This window comes from Bidens hawaiensis, unplaced genomic scaffold, assembly GCF_021521415.1.
Source record: "Bidens hawaiensis isolate Kalapana, Puna unplaced genomic scaffold, B.hawaiensis_p1.1 tig00060466_1, whole genome shotgun sequence".
NCBI classification, from domain to species: Eukaryota; Viridiplantae; Streptophyta; class Magnoliopsida; order Asterales; family Asteraceae; genus Bidens; species Bidens hawaiensis.
This window is the reverse complement of record NW_027500920.1, coordinates 1190-19841: the sequence shown is the minus strand read 5'-3', so window position 1 is coordinate 19841 and position 18652 is coordinate 1190.

Genomic DNA, 18652 nt, shown 5'->3' with positions numbered 1-18652 from the left:
AAATAATAATAATAATAATAATAGTAATAAAACTAGTAATTCTACTTTTTTCATTATTTGTTCAATCTTTTTCTTTTTCTCCACCACAAGCTATTGGTCGAATCCCGTCAAATAATCATCTATTTAGTAAGGTAATTCATGTCGAAACAAAACATAAACAGATAAAGTTATGAGAAATTTAAACTACAATAAATATAATTGACTCGACAACGAACAATATCAACGTTTGTCGTGTCTTATTAGGATAAATTTGATGCTCTTGATGAAGTATCCATATTTTTCAATAAGAATATGGAGAAAGTATACATATAGGTTTGATTTAAGTATGATTTGTGAATGTTGGCTTAGGTTTACATGCATTTATAATTTATTTTTTAATACCTAATTTTTTATTTGATTAAATCCATAATATTAATAAAAAATTTTATAAATTAAATGACAAAAAAATGCGGATGACAATGATCAGTAAAAAGTGGGTTTGAATAGTGGTGAACGCCGTTCTCCAGATGCCGCCAAAAGGGTAACATCCATTTCTTTTAAGGGTGTAGTTGTGTGTAGGCGTTATAGCAAGGATGTTGATAATATATGGAAGCTTATGCAAAAAATGTTAATCATGTTGTTGAGGGACCATAAATTCGAACAAAAATTAGATGTACAAATGGTCGGCCAAGGTTTTCTCACTCTCCTAATGGTGGCTTTCCTATTTCGGGTGGTCTTTGAGTCGTAACTGATGTACGAGCTTCCTTTCTGGAGTATACCAACTTAGTATCTCAAGGTTCTGTATTCAAGAAATGGAGATGATCATGTGGGTATTAAAAAAAGGAAAATTATAAAGTATAGAGATTTTAAAGGTAATACCATAAGGATTATTTTATACTTTTACAGATACTCTAAGGAAAGAAAGTATGAATATTTAATACGCGGTAAAAGTCTGTATAATGTATAATGAACTTATCTATATATACCAAAGAACAAAAAGGAAAATTGAACCGATCAAATATAAACTTTGCCTACAACCACCAATCAAAAGCCACAAAATTAAATCGTACTTTTGTGAGTGTAAGAAAATTTGCAAAATACTTCATAACAATCATAAGCATGGGTAAGATCCGGTACAAATAAAATTAACACAGTAAACAAATAAATAACTATAGTAATTACAGTTTTGAACTAGAGTACTAGAGTAATTATGTCATAAAAAAATAATATAGCTTAATAATAATTACTTTAATTCAAAAGTTATAATGAAATAATAATTACTCTAATTACTTGTGCATTTTTCATGATAAAAGTTATTTGTATTTGATCCTAACCAGTCATAAGTAATCTATGATTTTTTTTTGTTTTTTTTTTTGTACATGGGTCAACATTGAACAAATACTTCATAACACTCATACATTAATGCACACTAGTTACTTCTTACAATATTCGGCTTAATAATTTGGGCCGTGTCTGAGAATTTATATACATCGGCCGAGCTGAAATGTAAAGGGCACGCAGGCTCTAACGAGTAACGAAATATATAAACTAATAACCTAAATTGCATCCAATGGATTATCAATAAAAACTTTTTTTGGCCCGATAATTTTAAAAGGGATCAAAATCTAATTATAATAAATAAAAATTATTATATATATATAAGAAAAGTATATAAAAAAATTTTGACCTCATAATAAACTATGCCCCAGCCGAGAGTGCGACACCCTCGTCGCACCCTCAGCTGGCACACCCTCAAGGCCGACCATGCAACTTATCATGTAAGCATATGCATATGTACTCTTCCAAGCTCCAACTACAAAAGCCAAATTAGTTGATCGACTTTAGTGGATTTACATGCTAGAAATTTGTTTTCACGTGTAAAATCGTAACATATATATTTATGAGCTTTTGTATAAAATATTTAAAATAAAGGCTCCTTTATTTAAATATGATTGTGATGTTTAGGACCTTGGGTAATCATTAAAGTTGTTATTATTGTTAAAATACTTATGATGTTTTTTTATTATTATTTACTCTTTTAGAATATAATTATTTTAAATTTACAAATAAACTTACACGTTTATCAATCATCATGCGACTGCAATTTCAACCATTGTAGAAGATATACATTTTTTGCGTTCTTTGATACCGTTAGATTATAAGTCTTTTAGGCTTTTATTAGGTAATGATTATTCATACACCATTTTTGGATATTCACACACCCTCGTAACACACATATTATCTTTATATACACCCTGTAGGTGTATATAAAGATAATATGTGTGTTACGAGGGTGTATGAATAATACATCCCTTTTTATTATTTTAATGACACATTTTGTTTTATTGGTGTTAAAACGTAACATTGATGAAATATAGCCGTCAGATTTGATAACGAATTGTTGAAAAGCATGTGAGTGATACTTGAATAAACTATTATTTGTCTGGTTGCAATGAAATTTAGTATCCTGAATATATGAAGAGATCCATGACGAGTTTAAGATTGAATTTTTTTTCTTGTCGATGCTTAACGCTTTAAACAATGATTATGATAATGATATCACTTGAGCTAACCAACATGGTCCGTCGAGAAATTTTAATGAAAGCTGGTTGTTCAATGTGAAGTATAAAGTTATGACATATTGAGGTGTTCTCTTTCATGTTTAGCTTGAAGAACATGATATTGTTATAGTAACTTATTTATACCGATTACAACACTACACCTAATTTACAATGACGCGTCCCGTTCAACTTTAAATTCTCACACATTTTTGACCCACTATTAATTTGTATAAGATTGTACAACTTAATAATTAGAATTCAATACGCGTGACACATGGATTTGTTGAATTTGTTATAAAATATATATGTTCTATTTAAACATAACCATTTATTATTGAGTACTTAATCATTTAATATTTATGGACCACCCATTAATTCTACATGCGATCTTCGACTATCTTATGGTAACTAATCACACTAGTCAGCACCATCGGTGATAGTTACCTCTTCCGACGGCAGCCAGAGGCGAAGTATACTTAGGGCCTGGTGTGGTCCCGCCCCCCTGTTTTTTTGTGTAGCAGTACAAATTTACCCGTTTTCGTTTGAAATTTTTTATACGTAGTTTAAATTTAGTCGTTTTCGATCGAAATTTGTAGGCCAGCCCCCCTTGTTTGTGAATTGTTTTAATACATTTTGAGTCCAGCCCTCCCCCCCCCCACACACACAATTCCGGTATCGTAGTCCAAGCTTTGCCACTAACGACAGCCTCACCATCAATTTATTATATTGAATAACCGAATAAGTTTGTACTAAACAATTATATAGAATTAAACTCCTATGTGATTGTTGTATTTTTTTATTAAACCTTTAATTCTTCTCTCATGACATTTAAATATTTAATTAAAATTTCATAGCAATTAAAAGATATTGAAAAACTTGAGTGGTTTTTATATTTTAAAAAGGTTTGAGGGATTTTACTAAATCGTCAAAATTAAGGACACGTAGGTGGTGATCATTTTTCCAATTTATCCCGTAGTAGAATGAAGCATTGTATTGATTTCTTAATTATAATCTTTTCGTTTTCATATATAGAAATTAAAGTAATAAAAACCAGCATTTTAATGAAACTCTTAAAACGAAAATACAAATAAAAATACCATGAAATAATAAAAAAAAATTATTAATTTTTTTTTTTCTGTGTCTCAATTATTTTCTTTTTCTCTGCCACAAGCTCTCGATCGAACCTTTGTCAAATAATCAATTTTTTAGTTAGGTAATTCATGTTGAAATAAAACATAAAAAGATAAAATTGTAAGAAAATCAAACTACCGTAAATAAAATCGATATGGGAACAAATAATATCAACGATCGCCTTGTCTTATTAGGATAGATAACTTGATGATCTTGATGAAGTATCCATATTGTTTTCTAAGAATATGGAGAAAAGTATACATATAGGTTTGATTTAAGTGTGATTTGTGTACATGCATTTATAATTTCTTTTTATAAAATTACTTTTTTATTTAATTAAATCCATCATATTAATAAAAATGTATAAATTACGTAAAAAGAGATGTGGATGACGGTATAGTGGTGGACGTCGTTCTCTAGATGGGGCTAAAATGGGTAACGTCCATTTTTTTTGACAGGTGTAGTTGTGCACAGGCGTTGGTGGAGTGTCACATAGGTGGGCAACACCCCCTACGCATGCTCTAACTACTCTTTCATGTTACGTATCTTCGTAAGTTATATAGATTGCACACATATGATTGCAAAAGTGTTGGTCTATTCCATGAGCATAATGGAAGTTATAATCATAAGAAAAAAACAACCATAAGTCCATAACATCAATATAAGATCATAAACATACGTTACTTGTGACTTTGACTTTATTTGTCTTGATTGGATAGTGGAATGGTTGCCAATTTGAATCTTCCATCTACACAATTTCTTGGAACATACATATAAATTTTCTTTTGGCATTTTCAAGTTGTTACACAAACGACCAAATTTGATATTTATTTCTTTAGAATATTCGGTTTAAAAATAAGTAGGATTTTTTGATAACTGGAAATATATTCCAGGCCATGTGTTTGACAACTTAAGCTAGACCCCATATTCGATTAGATAAGTTTTGGTCTTCATCAAGATAGATCGAAGGCGTGTTGGAACGCTTGATAGCTACTTATAGTCTCATTTGAGAGTCTAACTCATTGTACCGGTAGATGTAGAATCAGTATTTATGTCTAATTTTTAGTTCTTAGATCGGTTTTATCATATTGATTTATGGCGTTTGTCATAGGGGTGTGCTTGGGTAATTGGGTTTGTTCGATTTTAGCCAAAATCTGAAATTTTGTTTTTTTTTTAGTTTTTAAAAACCGTTCAGTATCGGTTTTTTTGGTTTTTAGTTGGGTTTGATTAGGTTTCGGTTTTTCAGTGTTGTCATTGGGGTTTAAAAATTTTGAGCCGAGAAAAAACGTTGGCTAAAAATAGTGAATTTAGGCATAAATTTATTTGCTAGTTAATAATTTATGTGACCATTATATACCTAGACAAATTTATTTTGGTTAAACTTTTATAAATTACTTACAAATGAAAATAAGAAATAAAAATCTATAAGTTCCGTTTTTTTTTTTTTTTTTGGGGGGGGGGGGGGTGGGGGATTTAGTTAGTAAAACCGAAAGTTCGGCTTCTACAAAATATAAAACCAAACAGTCAATTTTTCTTTCGGTTCGGTTATATCGGTTTGGCTTCTCAGTTTCATGCACACCCTAACGTTAGAGATCATTTCGAGGTTATAAGTAAGACCCTGTGTAGTGGTAACTCACCACCATGGGTGTTATGCAACACGTGGCATACATGTCACAAATGGAGCATTATACAAACGCCATGTGCAAGCACCAAACGATATATACAAAACTCTCCCTGATAAAACGTTTGAGGTGTTATAGACGCCCAAAATAACCCACTACACATGATCTTATGACACATCCAAGCAGCTTTACAAACATAGTGTAATTACTCGCTTTCACAATATAAACGTGTGAGGTTCTCATATTCACAAATTATTTGGTTGGCTGCATACTATTATAGGTCCACGCTAAGATATATCATGCCCCATGGTGCGATAAGTTCAACTACTATTATTGATTGAAAGAAACTTTTCGGGTCATATTTAATATATTTTGGAAAATGGTGTAGTCAAATTGGTATAAACGAATGTTATTAATTTAGAGTAATCACGTCTAATCTATCTTATCTTTAGTAATTGAAGCGATTATTTTCTCGATTTGGTGGTTCATTTGGAGGAAACGGAATGGTATTGTCTTTAACAAAAATGACCTCAAAAGGGACTATCAGGTTGATTCGATTACGGCCACGGTGTTTTTATGGGTTTCGAGCAGAAATGTTAAATTTAAATTTAGTTGGACCGAGTGGTTGAAAAACCCTCTCCTTGTTACGTATTTTTGGTTTTTGTCCCGGCTAAATTCTTTTTAGTCGGTGGCTTTTAGTTTTTATTTCTTTTACTTTTCAAAAAAAAAACAGCTTTTGTCTTGTATGATTATTTGCATATGTTATAATTTGGTTTAAGCCTTCAAGTAGGAAATTACATGTTTTTTCAGTTTAGTGTGTATGAAATGATCAAAATACTTTTATCAGTAAAACAAAAATAATTAGATTAAAGGAACCCACCCTCAAGCCTTTGTCACGGGATGTGATATTGGCATATTTATCGGTAGAACACCGGTGGTACCCCTTGCTTGAACCGTCAAACAGACTTGAATAGTGCCTGAACCCATTGTTACTTAAATCAATATAGGCAAAGGTGTTTCCAAATGAGTTAAGTTATCGTACACATCTTCCTGAATCTAGTAAGGATACAAAGACACATTGTTGAGTAATATAGAACAATGTCGAGGTTTAAAGACACGATATTGGAAAAAAAAACACAATGACGAAAATAAACAAAAAGTCACAATGATAAATAAAAAGACATAGTGATCTAAACAAAAATTCTAAAATTTTCAAGTTAGAAATTGAAAAACGAAAACCTAAAATATAAATTGTGGAGTTTGATTAGACGGTTCCAATGTTGTTAGTTTGAGTTCAGACGGAGTCCGTTTGATACATTCTTACGGCTACCTAGTTTTAGAAGACTATGTATTTAAACCCAACCAACTCCAATAAATCCCTACTTCTTTCAACATATTTCCCTGATTTTATGACATTTTTTAACAACGGACCCCATATCACTAAATCAATGGGTTAGGAGTAAAATCATTAGGATTTTAATATATTATGATTTTAAAGTGAAAATATAAGATCATTACAAATACAATGCATTTGATGAGTTAAATGATGACTTGGAAGTAGTAAAATATAGAATGAATCTTGCATTTGGTCAAATGCATAAATGGAAAATGTTTTTGAGTGTGAAATAAATTAATGAAGAGAGAAAAAGAAAAAGACATGGATGTAACTACTAGTTAAAAAAACAAAAAAATCCTTCAAAGAATTTTCATTTACCATTGGATTTGGACTACAGTTTGAAGTTATTGGATGACTGACGAGACACTAATCTACTTGATCATCTTCATTTCACTTGAAAAAGAAAACTAGTCATACTCGAGAAAACCATAGTTGAATCTTACTGTGGGCTAATGCGGGCCGCGACCCACCTAGCTTTTTTGTTCAGTAACTTGTTTTTTCTGAAAAATTAAAAAAATAATAAATTATATGTATGAGTCCAGTCCATCTAAATTATTGTTCAAAATCCTTCAGCCATTTATATTATGTGTTCAAGGTTTGTCACATTAGCGGGCCGCGATCCACCTAGCTTTTTCGTTCTGTAACTTGATTTTTCTGAAAAATCAAAAAAATAATAAATTATATGTATGAGTCCAGTCCATCTAAATTATTGTTCAAAATCCTTCAGCCATTTATATTATGTGTTCAAGGTTTGTCACTGGTCAGAAAACTCTCTTACCCTAAATAGAAATGAAGTCTTTCGATATCTCATCTTAACTAGTTATGTTCAGGATCATTACCATTGTGTTTGGGGTAAACCGTGCAATGCATGTTTTTGAAAATATGTTTAAAAAAATACTTGAAAAACATTTACTGAGCGTTTGTAAATGTCAAAATTTGGATCATGATTGTCCTGACATTATTTATATTATATTTGCAAACATTAGTATGCAAATATACTTGTACAATCTGCTTTGTCTGTGGTACATTCATCTATTCATTATATATATTATTTCACCTAAAGTATGCGGTATTGTTTTACACCATGTGCATATAAGTGTGTACCACGTTTTAGTACACCTTCATCTAACTTTAGGAAATGACTAATGCACCCTAGGCAGTAGGTTTGGCAGGTTTCATGCAGCGTGTCTCTTTCCCTCATTACTTTTTTTTTTCAAACTAAACTTTTAAAAACAACCGAAAACCGCGAGAACCAAAACTCCGAAGTGCAGCCTCCACAACCCGGAGAGAAGCCCAAAAAACGAAAAATTACATTAAAACAAAGTTACACTAATTAGACCAAAGAAGTGATCTCTTTCTCCCCCTATTTTTGAGCCAAAGAAACCCAAAAGATTTAATATCACCAATAATATTTTCAATCTTAACCTTCTTTCCTTCAAAAACTTTTTCGTTTCTCGTATTCCATAAACTCCAACAAGCTATAATAATTCCCTTGCTACAGCCCACCATTTCATTTTTATTTTTACTATTTACCAAACATTCTACCATTTATAAGTCATAAAACCTGACTATGTGGCCGTGTCGTCTAATTTGATTAATCCTTTCATGTTTGTTTATTTTTGCTTGCTGGTACAATTGTGTATGCTATAGGTACGGAACCGGGCATAAAGACGTTAGTTTGTAATATGTGGTTACGTCAAACATGTGCACGTATATAAAATTAAAGCTTCATGTCTTATAAGTTTCACATGTATGAATTTGGGAATTTTTGTTTATTGGCTGAAAATTGTTCGTCATATAATCCAGTTCAGTTGCCCACGGTTGGGCTCAGGGTCACTATGTTCGTTTGTTGTGTTGCACTCGATTTTTTTTTGACGACATACGCATGGTTTTTAGACTATGTTTTTGCGGCTGCTTACTTTATGTTAACGTACCGAAATAGTTTTTAGCCTTTCATGTAATATGTTTTCTTTTGCTAACAATGTTTATAGTAACCGTGAAATTGAGTTTGGTAGTCGGTTTGATTTTTGGTTTCGACCGAGTTGGGTTGTCGGGCCGTTTTGAGACAACACCGATTAAGGCGGCAACGGTTTTACGCATTCGGTTTTCAGTTGGAATTATAGTTGATTGTGTTCACATTGCCATTTGTGAGGTATTTTTTAAGATGTGTTGCATTTTTCTTTCAAAGATAGTTTTCCACTGTTTAGATACTCGCTACTTTTCATTTTCTCATTCGTTGATGAAGTGAACTCTCATTGTCAATTGTCACAGCTTTCGTGCATATTTTTTTACCAGGTTGTAACACAAGATGGTTGTCTGCATTATCATCTAAGGTTTGTCTTTTGTCACTGTTATACACTCTTCATTCCCTTATCTAATGGATATATGCGTAGTCACACTACACTACACCTTCCATATTTGATCACTCATACACATACCAAAGTCACATACTTTATTGAAGCTATGACATTTTTTTTCTTTTATCCATAAATGAAAACCATACGATGTAAAAGAAGGACAAAAAGCAGGGGTCATCACTGTTCATGTACTAAAACAGTGGGTATCAAGAGGCAACCATCCAGAGTGGTGCTACTTATTCGTTGATCATCATGCAAGTAACAGACAACATTCACAACCTTATTTTTCCATTTACTAACTTCATTACAACTAATTTAAACAACATCATACAAAAATAATAATAATGGCATCTGTTATGTTGGTACAGGGTGATGGAATTGACGCAGTTTCTGACTTAAATCAAAGGTCTCACTTTGAATCGTTGATCAAACTTCACTCATGCTACAACATCACTGAATACGCAGCAATCCCGTCAAGAAGGTCAATGTCGGTCACCTCACACCGCGCTTCAATACAAATCGGCATCAAGGCTGAATTTGAACTCATATCTGATGAGACCATTCCAAAGTCCTATTATAGTTTCGTAAGCCACGAGGTATTAGACAAACATCTTAGATCATGGGAGATACTCACTGGTAAGCATCAACGTGAAATAAAACAAATAAAAAAATCTCATACCACCTCTAACTTTTTAACAACAAAAAACGCAGATTACATTGGCGTTGTCATCACCAAGAACTTAGCAGAAATAAAGAGCAAAGAAATGGTTGTCCGAAAGATGAAAATAAAAGACGCCAGGTAAACATCAATAATCATTCAAACCATTATTCATATGAGCATACTTGATATGATTTTGATGTCAAACAGCAACAACAACGTCCTAATAACCTTATGGTCTGATAAGAGAGACCTGGTGGACGACACAACTTCTTTTGGGGATATAATTGCAATCACATCCGCAAGAGTGACTGATTATGAAGGTATGAACTAACATTCTAAAAGAAAACCTAACAACGATACATATTCAAAATTAAAAACCACCTGCACAAAAACAAGGCTGAAACAGTTGGAGTCAACGCACCTTACATCCGTCATTGTCAACCCAACAGGCCCACAATTCCAGCAACACATCGACAGGTAAGCTACAAAACTTTGTTTTCAAACAACGCAAATCCACGTCTACAAACTAACACTAACAAGAGAGTGGATAAAACTAGGTTGTCACAACTGCCACTTGCCCCAGAAGACAACGAAAACACAAGGCCAATAACAATCCATGACTTAGTGCACACAATACCTCCACCTCACGCGGTAAGAAATTTTTGCTTCGTCAATTTTTTTATTGTACTACATTCGAAACCAAAACCACAACCCAAAGAAAACTTACTTTTTTTGAAAACATATAACCAAATAGTCATTTTTATTTTCGCTTACTTTTTCCGTTTGAGATTGGTTTCATTGGTTTTAAAAGTTACAGTAACTATCATGCAGCATCAAAGACATAGCTATACCTGCAAGGCCAGGATCTACGAGGTCGAGCTTCATCGAAACTGGTACTTCGCAAGATGCTCAGAATGCAAAAACGCACTACAACTAGAACATAACGGGAAACCATCATTCGCTTGCGCTAACCACAAGATCGTCACTCCAAACATACGGTAACAATAAAAAAACGTGTTACCAAAAAAAATAATCAAACCAGGTACAAACAACAATATCGCAGGTACTGCCTGAATGCGAAAATCACTGACGACACAGGTACATCGAAAGTGGTAATCTACAACGAAACGATGATGGAATTCCTTAAAACCGACTGCCAGGTGATGGTTTTGGACATGGAATACTTTGACCCCAAGACACTAACACCACCAATCTCTGCAATGATTGTAGTGGCCATGGACTTTACCTTGACAATGAGGGCTGATAAGTCAGTTACCATCACAAAGATCTCAAAGACACCGGCCAACGCACCTCAATCAAGTTCATCTTCTGCACCCACAGGCTTGCCACCAGCAACACCAGACCTTAAATCCAAGAGACCTATGCAACAAACACCAGGTACCAACATAACTCACAAACACATAGCTATGTTTATATCAGCTGTTTGTGAAATAATTGTTTTCAGATTTGTTAATAATACAAATCTTTTAAGATTCACTAAATAATATTGTGCACAGATTACTAACTTTCTGTCTCACTAATATACCAACACTATCTAGAAGGCAACCAAAGACTAGCACACAAAACCTAGACTGCTCCCACCACATCAAACATAACAACTGTTATAGATTCCACCATTATGTGTAAACTTATTTGTATTACACCATACTTAAACTTCAACCAACACAATACACACATGTTTTGTATTTTGTTTTAGATATTAACTTTTGATGTACTTGAGAATGACAAATCCAAGTGACAAGAAACAAAAGACGCTATGAACAAAATGGGTCACATACTCTTTTGGTAACGACAACCGAAGACAGGGGTATAGGCACTTTTGGTAACGACACAACGGAAGACATAGGAAAAAGAAGGCCATATATTTTTGTAATAAGCCCTTGCACCTTACAACTATAATCTTTTGTATTTAGATGTAGAACTACAATCGTTTGTATATTGTCCACCAGCTAACTAAAATCTTTTGTATGTTGCCTACAAACTATCAGCATGCATAACATAAACTATTTTGCGCCCAAGCATAGACTTGGCAGCTCCGGTCGACGTGTAAGCCACCTAGCAACTATTAATTTACTCTTACAAATACAGTTGGTAACCCATCTACGCCGCAACGCGGCGGGTGAAACACCTAGTTTATTCTAAACAAACAAAGTGTACCAGAAACTAGTGGACAACACTCTCCTTCCATTGTTTATAGATAAGAATCGGTCAAACATAACATTTTATATTGGTTACTTATAATAATTCATAACGCTATGTGTAATGGAGTGTGACATTCGTTAATTTCGGGTCACTTTTGTTATGTAAACCCGACCCGTTTGTAACCCGAACATTTCAAATATATAAAATATTGGATCTTGTCATTTAAAATATATAAAATATATAAAATATTGTTTTTTTTTATATTATGCATTGTTTGACCATTTAAACATACCCATTTTTATGCAAACCATAAAAGAATCTTTATACCCAACCTTTCACTCCTTCCCTATATATACACACCCATCTTCTTCATTTTACTCTTGCTACATCTCCAAAAACTCTCTCAAAACTCCATAAATTCAAGGTTGTTATTTCTTATGTATTCTTGAAGTTTGACTTCTCAAGTCAAACTAACTATAGTCTTTCATTCTAACTTGTTCATCTAACATTACTAACTCTTGAATATGGTGGTACAACATATATATAATACACACCCCTTGTTTCCTTTATTTGTTACTTCACGGACTCTGGTTGGTTAAGTTTCGAATGTTATAAGGCAAGGCTTCATGGAGGACTTCGTGTTCTTGATATATATTTACACACACATAACTTATTATACATATCACTTATGACTAACTTCTAACCCTTTAGTTTGTTCATCTTATTTACAAGTTCCATGGTGTGGGTTTGTATAAGACTAACCTCGGTTTAACCGAAACTAGTCCAAACCGGAAACCGAACTTTTGTTTACTAGTTTTGTTAAAATAGTTGTTTAAACATGTTTGTTGCTAGATTTGAGTTTCAAAAATCATTTTTACAAGTTCTTTGATATTAAGCATATGGAATCCATCTATGAACTCGTTGGGAGATGGAAACCGAACTAAACCGAAACTTTGCTTAAAAGACTTGTAGTTAACTTTTTTTGTTGTAAAATTTAAGTTTTCTTCATTTATAAACCAATATACAAGTTCTATAATATTTGGGCATGTAGAAACCATCTATAAACTATTTGTGAGATGGAGACCGAACCAAACCGAACTATACCGACTTTTACTCGCTTAAGACACACAAGTGTGTTTTTAGCTATCAAGACTTGTATATTTATTTAAAAAATAGTTTACAAACTGATTTTAATTATTTTCTTAAGTATTTGGAATAGTTGGATCCAACTTGATCTCATAACATAGTTTGGACCGACAAAACCGAACACTCGCTTAACGTGCGTTGTTAGTTCTAAACAATAGATCTACATACTTGGTTAGGTGTTAGTATGTTTTAATGAGTTATCTCATAACAATTAATATTTTGGAAAGTTGACTTTGGGTTTGACCATTTGTCAAGACCCGAACCGACAACCCGAACACTCGTTAAAAACCCGTTTTAGTATCTTTAGCCTAATGGAACTTGCATTTTAGCATTTTCCCCACCTTATTACTTAACATTGGTTAAGTAAATATTAAGGTTAGATACTTTAACCCGGTTTTGAGCAAACTTACATTTTTTAAAAGGGTTATTATTATAAATTCTTAAATAGTTACATTTTAAACCTTGAACTTTAATTGATTAGTTTTTGCAACAATTATTTTATTTAAAGATCTTCAAGACAACCTTTCTAAATCCAAGACTTTCTTTTATTTAGGCTTCATACGTTAAACTCGTCGTTCCGGCAAATCTCCAAATAATCAATCTTTCAAGTTTATTACTTGAATGTGAGTAACTTCATACCCCGTTTTCTATCTTTTATTTTGGGGGTGACATTTCAACTTATCTAAACTAAATGTTTTATACTTGGGTCTTAAACCACAAACGTTATTGTATACCTTACTTGAATAATTGCTCGATTTGGTGTTCTATGCTTATTTGACTATGTGTTTATCGCTTTTGGATGGTGGAACTATAAATCCTAGACCATTTGGCAACCCCTCATGGCAAGGTGTCGTTAACGTAATGCAATTAACGATAACTATAAAATCCTAAACTATTTGGCAACCCCTTATAGTTGGGTGTTGCTAACTTGTTAGCGATAACTATTTATCCAAGTTTATAGCTATTATTTATGGTTTTGTATACTAGTTTTGTGGCTTTTCATACTATATATCTATTGTTCAAACTTATGAATTGCTCACCAACCTTTGTGTTGATAAACTTTATTTTATGAAATGTTACAGGTTTGCATCTAGGTTGATTATGGAGTTCGGTGAAGAAAACGTCACAAATACCGTTAGGATATTAGCAAAAATGAACAATATTTGATTTGCTATATTTTGTTATATTTTATTGTATTTGAGTTATGAATATTTGGTTATATGACATTTTCAATGTTGTGAAATGAAATGAGTTTGTTAAATATTGTCGCTTTAAATAGTGTCATGCGCTTATGAGCAATCGTTGCACCCCGGCATGTTCCGCCGCCTTTGGTCGGGGTGTGACATGGAGGGCTACAAATTGGACGAATTGCGACACATGGCGTCCATCAGCAAATCTGCAAATGATAGGAATTTGTTTTTATGGTGTAATTGTGCTGTAGGCTAATATATATATATATACACACGACACACAAACATATATAATAATAATATTTAATTATTATTTTCACCACATTTCGCCCGGCAAATAGGTGCCCCCCTCTCTTATCGCCCCACATTTTGCCGCGGGGGGGGGGGGGGGTGTTGTCGCCCACTAAGGAGGCCTAATTGATAAAACTATTAAAGCATAACTAGAGTGGAGCACTTTGCTGGTTAGGAGGCAACGTGTTGCTCGGTTACCTTCTATATCAATGTGATATTAAAAGAATAAGAGATGTCAATGAGTTAAATAACAATAACTTATATACATAAAAAAAATTTTTTTAGAAAATGACAAAAATGTTCATTTAAATTTAGGTCATCTCAAACATATCCATATATATATCCTATTGGTTTCATTATGTCCAGTTCAAAACCAACTAGACCACCTTTTTTTCTAACACAATGATCGAGCGACACTTGTCAAGAATATTTCCCGTCGGCGCCTGTAATCTGACCCGCCCGACAAAAATGTTTCAGGCGGCGCCTGATTTTTTCAAGTCTAAGCGTCGGGTGGATTTTTCTAGGCGGCAACCACATTAATCTAGGTGCCGCCTAATATTTTTTTTATAAATTAATTTTTTTGTTGAGGTAACTATTTAATAAGATCCTTCGAGAAACCGGGTTGTTTTCTGGCTTTAAGATGACTACCTAGTAGCGGTACATACCTTGACTTCAAATACTTTGATAAATTTTGTGCCCTTTTGAAGAGGTATGTACCCGCCTCAACACCAAGCAAGGCGGGTCAACCCACAAGATAAAGACATTATGAAGGCACAAAGCCAAAACCCAGGCGCATCGCGCATACAAAACATGCTCAGGCATCATATGCTCGCGCATAACATATGCGCGCGGCGCATATCGCATGCTCTTGCACATCACATATGCTCGCGTGTCACATATGCGCGTGGCGCACCAGCGCGCGGCGCATATCACACGCTCGTGCATATCACACCTGCGCATGAAATATCTGCGCGTGAGAATAAAAAGAAGACTTCGCGCATCCTCAGGATGGGCGCATATCACACGTGCACATAATCAACCTCGTCCTTATCCAAATCAGGATCAGGGCAACCTTGATTGTGCACGTCAGACACTCTTCTAGAAGGCATCTTTTTAAGGAGTAAGAATATGCTGATGTTGACAGCTGCCGAATGAAAGGTCGACAACTCAGCATGACACATGTGCTACCACATGATTTCAACCAACGAGAAAGCGCCAGGTGTCCCAGAGGACACGTGGCGCAGTGCGATTGGAGGAGGCCAACGAGGCTGAGCCCAGCCAGTGGAAACCCTAGCACTATAAATACAGCATCAACTCCACTTTGATGACACATTCATTCACACTCAATCATTGACAGTTACAAGCAGTGATATCACATTCAATCATATTGAATTATATTCACTCACAGTCAGTTACAGAAAAAACACACAGTCACACAATCAAGAGTATTCAGCGATTCAGCAATACTCTTGAGATTTCACTGACTCACACTTTATTATCTTCTCCACAAAGATACTGATTCTCACGCCGGAGGGTTACCCCAAAGAGGACCCCTCTGTCCCTTTCTGAGGGGTAAGTAACGGCGCTGTTCATTTTGTAGGTGGAAGAACACGGATTCAAAGGAACCATCGGTGAAACAGTTTAATCATACCCGAGGAAAGTAGATCTGCTACCAGTGAGTAGATCCACGTTTCTTCATTGGCGCCATCCACTGTTACAAACGGCAATCAGATCTCATCCAGATCTACGAAAAAAATCAATCACCATGGTTTCTGGAGTTCGTAACGTTGATCAAGCTCTGGAGGATATTGAACGTGAGGGTGTTAACGACGGACAGCAGGTTCTGAGGGTTCCGCGTGATTATACGCGTACCACCAGCAACCGTCCCTTCGTCACAACCCCTCACGGCCAGACTGAAACTCCTCCAGACGATCACACGTTACAAAATATGGCCGGCGCGAAGCTGAAAGGACCAATGGGTCCAGAAGATGAAGCAAACGATCCGAATGAATGGCTCATAAATGAGCAGCGGCGTCTGATGGAAAAGTACACTGAAATGATCAAACAGAAGAAGCTAGCCGACCAAACACAAAGGCAAGCGATTGATAAGCAGCCTACAAAAAGGCCGCGCGCGCCGGAAGAAGGGCATTCTGTTCACACTGCACACACTGAGTTCAGTGATGAAGAAGTGCATAGCATGAGGAAGACAAGGGATACTCATGCAGGAGGCTCGCAGCTCCGCGCGCCTGTGAACATGGCGCCTGGGGCCAGAGCAGATCTGGATCTGCACATGCCATACAGCCCACCGGTCAGAGGGCAAGTTGACGTAACCACACCCTACAGACCAGCCATCCTGGTAAAACACTCAAAGTTTACTGCGCGCATCGCGCAGGCTCCCATCCAGCACAAGACCAAGATGCCAAGTGGTCTGGGCAAATATGATGGCACAACAGATCCAGATGACTTTTTGCAGGGTTTCTATAACACGGGAAACCTAGAGAGCTGGACGATGCCAACATGGTGTCATATGTTTGCTCGCTGCCTCACGGGTGCTGCGCGGGTATGGTTCGAAAGCTTGCCGACAGGGCAAATTGATGGGTTCGAGGAACTATTAGAAAAGTTCCAGGCCCACTTCGTACAGCAGCGCAGGCACACGCGCGATCCTGATGACATCATGCACTGCATACGCAGGAATGATGAAACGATTGAAGATTACATCACTCGTTTCAATCAGGAGTCCCTGGCAATCGGGGGCATAACTGAGCAGCTCCTGCGCGTGGCCTTTATACAAGGCGCGCGCAGTGATCAGTTACGACGAGCTCTCGTAAGCAAAGATGGTATGCCCACCACGTGGGCCAAGTTAATGGAGGCATCGCGAGTTTTCGCGAGAAATGAGAAACAGATTGCCCAAGATAGGGCAAGAGAAAGAGCGCATCAGGCTGAATCACCGCGCAGCAAAGAGAAGAGGCCCAAACAGAACTCTGTATGGTCCAGGTTGCAGCCAACAAGTTTTTCTTCCGCGGAAAAACAAGCGCAACCAAGCTCACCCCAGCCCCAAAAGGATGCTCGTAAACACGGGGAGGGTGACAAGAGGGAGGGCGGCAGAGATCCCAGCAGACCTCTGCCAAGAATATGGACTCCCCTCACTAAAACACCTTCACAGGTGTTAAGTACTGAGAATGTCCAATTCAAGCCTCCCAAACAACTACACTACAAGGGACCGCAAAACAGTGGCAAATATTGTGAATTTCACAGGTCCCCGGGCCACAACACCGACGCATGCCATCATTTAAAGGATGCGATCGAGAAGGATGTAAAGTCGGGCAGGCTGGCTCACTTGGTAAAAAACCAAAGAATAGAAGATGAGCAACCGGAGGGAGCCTCTGCCAGCAAGAAGTACAAAAGAATCTGTGTGGCTGAGGGGGGACGACAAGGGCAGACGTCAAGAAAAAGAAGCGCGCAAATTCACGGAGATTGGCGGCGAGCAGCAAGTCATCTTCCCAAGAATCAGGGGAGGCCCTTCAATAAGCAGTCCTCTCGTCATTACCACACACATTGCTCATTACGAAGTGTCAAAGGTCCTGGTGGACACTGGAAGCGAATCTGACATTATGTATGAGCAGTGTTTCAGAAAGTTAGACCCGGCAGACCAAGCGCGGCTCGAAATTGTGAACGCACCGATCTGTGGTGTCTCAAATGAAATCATACATCCCCTAGGCCAGATTCAGTTTGAACTAACTATGGGGGATGATGAGCACAAGCGAGCCGAAGTTGTCAACTTCTTGGTCTTGCCCACCACGTCATGCCACAATATGATCCTGGGTAGGGAACGATTGCCCAATTTAATGCTGTACCGTCGCCAGCGCACGGCGCATTGGGGATCCCTACACCAACAGGCGTAGCATTTGTTTACCGCGATCATTTGTGCGCAGTGACAAGCACGCCGCGGGAAGGGAGAATGAAACTTACAATGGCTGACAATGCGCCAGAGAAGTGGATTTTAAACCCAAAATTCCCAGAGCAAACGGTCACAATTGGCGCAACCATTTCAGACGAAACGAGATTGAGAATGAAAAAGTTGCTTACAAAATACACGTCGGTTTTCGCGTGGCAACACTCCGATATGACGGGGGTCCCGCGAGACTTGGCGCAACA